The sequence below is a fragment of the Pristiophorus japonicus genome, chromosome 16 (genome assembly GCF_044704955.1).
Source record: "Pristiophorus japonicus isolate sPriJap1 chromosome 16, sPriJap1.hap1, whole genome shotgun sequence".
Lineage (NCBI taxonomy): Eukaryota > Metazoa > Chordata > Chondrichthyes > Pristiophoridae > Pristiophorus > Pristiophorus japonicus.
The window spans coordinates 57,733,490-57,739,489 of NC_091992.1; positions in this window are offsets into that span (position 1 = coordinate 57,733,490).

Genomic DNA, 6,000 nt, shown 5'->3' on the forward strand with positions numbered 1-6,000 from the left:
ATCCACAATCCTGCTCATAGCTATTTTTGTTCACAGCAAGGTGATGGAACATTTTAAGGTATACTGTCAACATCAGGTATAAGCTGTGGATTTTGATCTACTCGGAACTCCTACACAGACCACTCTCAACCAGCTCCGTTGGGCAGGCCACATCGTCCGCATGCCTGATACGAGACTCCCAAAGCAAGCGCTGTACTCGGAACTCCTGCACGGCAAGCGAGCCCCAGTTGGGTAGAGGAAACGTTTCAAGGACACCCTAAAAGCCTCCTTGATAAAGTGCAACATTCCCACTGGCATCTGGGAATCCCTGGCCCAGGACCACCCAAAATGGAGGAAGAGCATCCGGGAAGACACTGAGCACCTCGAGTCTCGTCACCAGGAGCATGCAGAAACCAAATGCAGACAGCGGAAGGAGCGTGCGGCAAACCAGGCTCCCCATCCACACTTTCCTTCAATCACTGTCTGTCCCACCGTGACAGAGACTGTAATTCCCGCATTGGACTGTACAGCCACTTGAGAAGCAAGTCTTCCTCGATTCCGAGGGACCACCTATGATGATGATAAGCTGTGGGAAATTGGGTATACCTTATTTAGGAGTTTCTGATGGAAAACTCCATCTACTATACCTCAGGCAAAGCAAGCCAACCTTAAAGTCAGAAGAGCAACCGAACTGTAGCAGTACACCCAGCTGTAATATACCTACACCTGCCATACTTATGGCCCTCTCAGTGAGACAGCCATTTTAATGAAAATTGATGCTGAATTATCGACAATTTTGTATTACATAACATAAGAATTAGGACCAGGAGTAGGCTATTCAGCCCCTTGAGCCTGCTCTGCCATTCAGTGAGATCAAGGCTGATCTTCTACCTCAACTCCACTTTCCTGCACTATCCCCATATCCCTCGATTCCCTTAATATCCAAAAATCTATCCAGCTCTGTCTTGAATATACTCAATGACTGAACCTCCACAGCCCTCTGGGGTAGAAAATTCCAAAAATTCACCATCCTCTGAGTGAATAAGTTTCTCCTCATCTCAGTCCTAAAAATCCGACCCCTTATTCTGAGACTGTGACCCCTGGTTGTAGGCACATACCCACTGGGTTAACCCTACCCAAACACATATCACTTAGGACACTTACAGCCTCAGAGCAGGATACTTTCATCCCACTGTTCATCATATACATATACATAAGTGCAAAGTAGTGGGGTTCATTGCCAGAGGTGTCTACTGTACATAGTCCATGTCTCTGAGCCATACAGGAGGGCAGATATTACTACAGCCCTGTAGACCATGAGCTTGGTGGCAGATTTGAGGACCTGGTCTTCGAACACTCGTTTCCTCAGACGGCCGAAGGCTGCACTGGTGCACTGGAGGCGGCGTTGAATCTCGTCATCAATGTCTGCTCTTGTTGATAAGAGGCTCCCAAAGTATGGGAAATGGTCCACGTTGTCCAGGGCCATGCCCTGGATCTTGATGACTGGGGGGCAGTGCTATTCGGCGAGGACAGGCTGGTGGAGGACCTTTGTCTTATGGATGTTTAGCGTAAGGCCCATGCTTTCGTACACCTCAGTAAATACGTCAACTATGTCCTGGAGTTCAGCCTCTGTATGTGCGCAGACGCAGGCGTGTCCGTCTACTGTGGATCATGTACAGTAGACACCACAAGTCGCTGGAGAAATACCACCAACGATGTCTCCGCAAGATCCTACAAATCCCCTGGGATGACAGACACACCAACATTAGCGCCCTCGACCAGGCCAACATCCCCAGCATTGAAGCACTGATCACACTTGATCAGCTCTGCTGGGCAGGCCACATTGTCCACAAGCCAGACACAAGACTCCCAAAGCAAGCGCTCTACTCGGATTTCCTTCATGGCAAACGAGCCAAAGGTCGGCAGAGGAAAAGTTTCAAGGACACCCTCAAAGCCTTCCTGATAAAGTTCAACATCCCCACTGACACCTGGGAGTCCCTGGCCAAAGACCGCCCTAAGTGGAGGAAGTGCATCCGGGAGGGCGCTGAGCACCTTGAATCTCATCACCGAGAGCATACAGAAATCAAGTGTAGGCAACAGAAAGAACATGCAACAATCCTGTCCCACCACCCTTATCCTCAACGACTATCTGTCCTACCTGTAACAGGGACTGTGGTTCTCGTATTGGACTGTTCAGCCACCTAAGGACTCGTTTTAAGAGTGGAAGCAAGTCTTCCTCGATTCCGAAGGACTGCCGATGATGATTGCCAGAGGAATAGAATGCAAAAGCAGAACGGTAATGTTAAATTGATATAGAACGTTGGTTAGACTACTGAAATTAGGCCCCTGCTCATCTGAAGTGGACGGTCTATAAAAATTCACCCTTCAAGGATTTTGCTAAAATAGATTTGAAAGTTCAAGAGATAGATTATAGGCTTTGATCAAATACTCCATGAGCCACAAAGATTTTGCTGGGATGCAGTAGGGGTGACAGAGGAAAGCAAGCCAGTGTTAATTAAAGGTGGTATGTGGCTGGATTACGAATTTAAGAATATAGGAAATAGAAGCAGGATTAGGCCATTCGGCCCCTCGAGCTGCTCCACCATTCAGTAAGATCATGGCTGATCCTCAACCACAACTCCATTTCTCTAGTGTTTTGTTATCTTTGGAGTTAGGGGATATTTATGCAGGACTTTTTCCTCGAGGTTAACTGGGTGGTGTAGTGTCCAGTGAGCTTGATTGGTATTTCCAGTTTTTCTACTCATATTACTCCAGACAGCTTGTCGGTATGTTTCAAAACAGCGCTGTTTATTGATGAATGAACAAGTTTGGAATATAACCAACCTTTTCCTGTCTTATTCATTGCAGATTCTTTCACACTCGGCAATTTATTTGCTATTCCAGCTGAGCCTTGGTAAACACAAAGCTATTCTGCCATGGAATTATATTCAGAGATTTGTATAAACAGCAGTTGAAAAATAGCCATTTTACAAATTTCCGTATCACAATCCATTTACGTGGTCACTCAACAATTCAATCTAAACGGGAACATGGAATGGATTTCCAGAGTACTCCCTATCCATCCAAACTTTATAGTTTGCTTTTCATTTTATAAATTACTCCCTTTGGCCAGACCTACAGGCTTTTAAAACCTATACTCAGCTGTGGCTTAGTGGGTAGCTCTCTTGCTTTTGAGGCAGAAGGTTGTGGATTCAAGTCCCACTGCAGGTGTTGAGTCCTTAACTCTTAAACATAATCACACGAGGCACGTACTGCAGACACAGTCACTCTGTGACCTTCATCTTTATTACCTGGACCAAGGAGTGCTGGCCCTGCGAGGGACCTCCCCTTATATACCTGAATCTCCAGGTAAGGAGTGTCTCCCACAAGTACACCCCCTGTGTGCTTTTCTAGTAAGTATGTACAGTATGTAGTGGTTACATGAGGGCTACAATTGTATAAGGGTTACAGTAGTATGCTGGCTACATACATGATATCACCTCCCCCCTCATGTCTTTTTGACTCAAAGGTTAAGTCTATCAGGTGGTCGACGCTCTCTCGTGGAGCGCCGCAGTTGAAACTCTGGTGGCTGAGCCTTGGCATGCGTTTCTGTCACCTGAGGTGATTCCGGCCTGTCCGGGCTGGCCGCAGGGACTGTGCATGCTGGTGATTGTCCTTGTTGCTCGTCCACTGGCAGTGGTGTGGTTGACATCTCATGCTCTTCTTCATGTTCATCGGTGTCTATGCTGAACCTTTTCTTTACTTGGTCCAAGTGTTTGTGGCATATCTGCCTATTATTGAGTCTGACCACTATGACCCTGTTTTCCTCTTTACCAATTACGGTGCCCTCCAGCCACTTGGGTCCCAATGCATGGTTAAGTACAAATACCAGATCATCCATTTCTATACACCTCTCCCTTGAGTTATGATCGTGGCACTCGGTTTGGGACTGGCGCTTGCCCTCAGCGATGTCTGCCAGGGTTGGGTGGATGAGGGACTGCCGAGTTTTGAGCGTACGTTTCATGAGGAGTCCGCTGGCGGAACTCCCGTGAGCGAGTGTGGCCGGGACCTATAGGCCAGCAGGAGGCGCGATAGGTGGTATTGCAGAGAGGATCCTTGGATGCGGAGCATGCCTTGCTTTATGACTTGGACCGCACGTTCCGCCTGGCCATTGGAAGCCGGCTTGAACGGCGCCGTCCGGACATGTTTGATGCCATTACCCGACATAAACTCCTGGAATTCATGGCTGGTGAAACACGGGCCATTGTCGCTGACCAGAATGTCCGGTAAGCCTTGGGTCGCGAAAACCGTGCGCAGGCTCTCCACAGTGATGGATGTCGTGCACGAGTTTAATATGATGCACTAGATCCATTTCGAGTATGCATCGACAATTATCAAGGACATTTTTCTCATAAACGGGCCCGCATAGACCACGTGAATCCGTGACTAAGGGCCACGGGCTGAACGGGGCCTCCCTGGGGGCGTTGCCCAGCTGGGCACACGTCGTGCACCTGCGAACCCAGTGTTCCAGGTCTGAGTCAATCCCTGGCCATCATACATGTGACCGGGCAATGGCCTTCATTAACACGATGCCAGGGTGCTCGCTGTGGAGTTCCCTTATGAATGCTTCCCTCCACTTCTGGGGCATGACCACTCGGCTGCCCCATAGCAGGCAGTTGGCTTGGATAGAGAGCTCATCCATCCGTCTCTGAAACGGTCTGACCTCCTCGGGGCACGCCCCGTGCGTGGGCGCCCAATCCCCCGTCAGGACACATTTCTTTATCATGGATAGGAGGGGGTCCCTGTTGGTCCAGAGTTTGATCTGGCAGGCTGTGATGGGGGAGCCTGCGGTATCAAAAGCCTCAAGGGCCATGACCATCTCAGCACTTTGCTCCGCCGCCCCCTCGGTGGTGGCAAGGGGAAGCCTGCTGAGCGTGTCAGCGCAGTTTTCAGGGCCTGGCCGGTCGCGTATGGTGTAGTCATACGCAGCCAGCGTGAGAGCCCATCGCTGTATGCGAGCTGACGCATTTGCATTGACCGCCTTGCTGTCGGACAACAGAGAAGTTAACGGCTTGTGGTCCGTTTCTAACTCAAATGGTCTGCCGAAAAGGTACTGGTGCATTTTTTTCACACCATAAATGCAAGCGAGTGCTTCCTTTTCGACCATGCCATACCCACGCTCTGCCTGGGAGAGTGACCTGGAGGCATAAGCCACCGGGTGGAGTTGTCCATCTCCATTACCCTGCTGCAACACACATCCAACCCCGCATGATGATGCATCGCATGTTAAAACTAATTTTTTACAGGGGTCATACAACGTTAACAGTTTGTTAGAACTAAGCAGGTTCCGCGCCCTGTTGAAAGCCTGTTCTTGACAGTCCCCCCCAAAACCATTCGCAACCCTTACGCAGGAGCACGTGCATCAGCTCCAACAATGTGCTTAAGTTCGGCAGGAAGTTCCCGAAATAGTTCAAAAGTCCCAGGAACGATCGCAACTCCGATGTATTGCCGGGCCGGGCCGCATGACGGATCGCCTCCATTTTGGATTCAGTGAGCCGGATCCCATCTGCGGCAACCCTCCTGCCCAAAAACTCGACCTCTGGGGCCAAAAACACACACTTAGCCTTCTTCAGCCGCAGGCCTACCTGGTCCAGTCGGCGTAGCACCTCCTTCAGGTTGTGGAGGTGTTCCTCAGTGTCTCGACCCGTTATTAGGATGTCGTCCTGGAATACGATTGTGCCGGGAATGGATTTCAGCAAGCTTTTCATGTTTCTCTGAAAGATGGCGGCCGCCGAACGGATGCCAAAAGGACACCTGTTGTAGATGAATAAACCCCTGTGCGTCGTGATGGTGGTCAGAAGCTTGGATTCTTCAGCCAGTTCCTGAGTCATGTAGGCCGAAGTGAGGTCCAATTTAGTGACCAGTTTTCCACCCGCCAACGTGGCAAAAAGGTCCTCCGCCCTCGGGAGCGGGTATTGGTCCTGCAGGCACACCCGGTTGATGGTGGCTTTGTAGTCACTG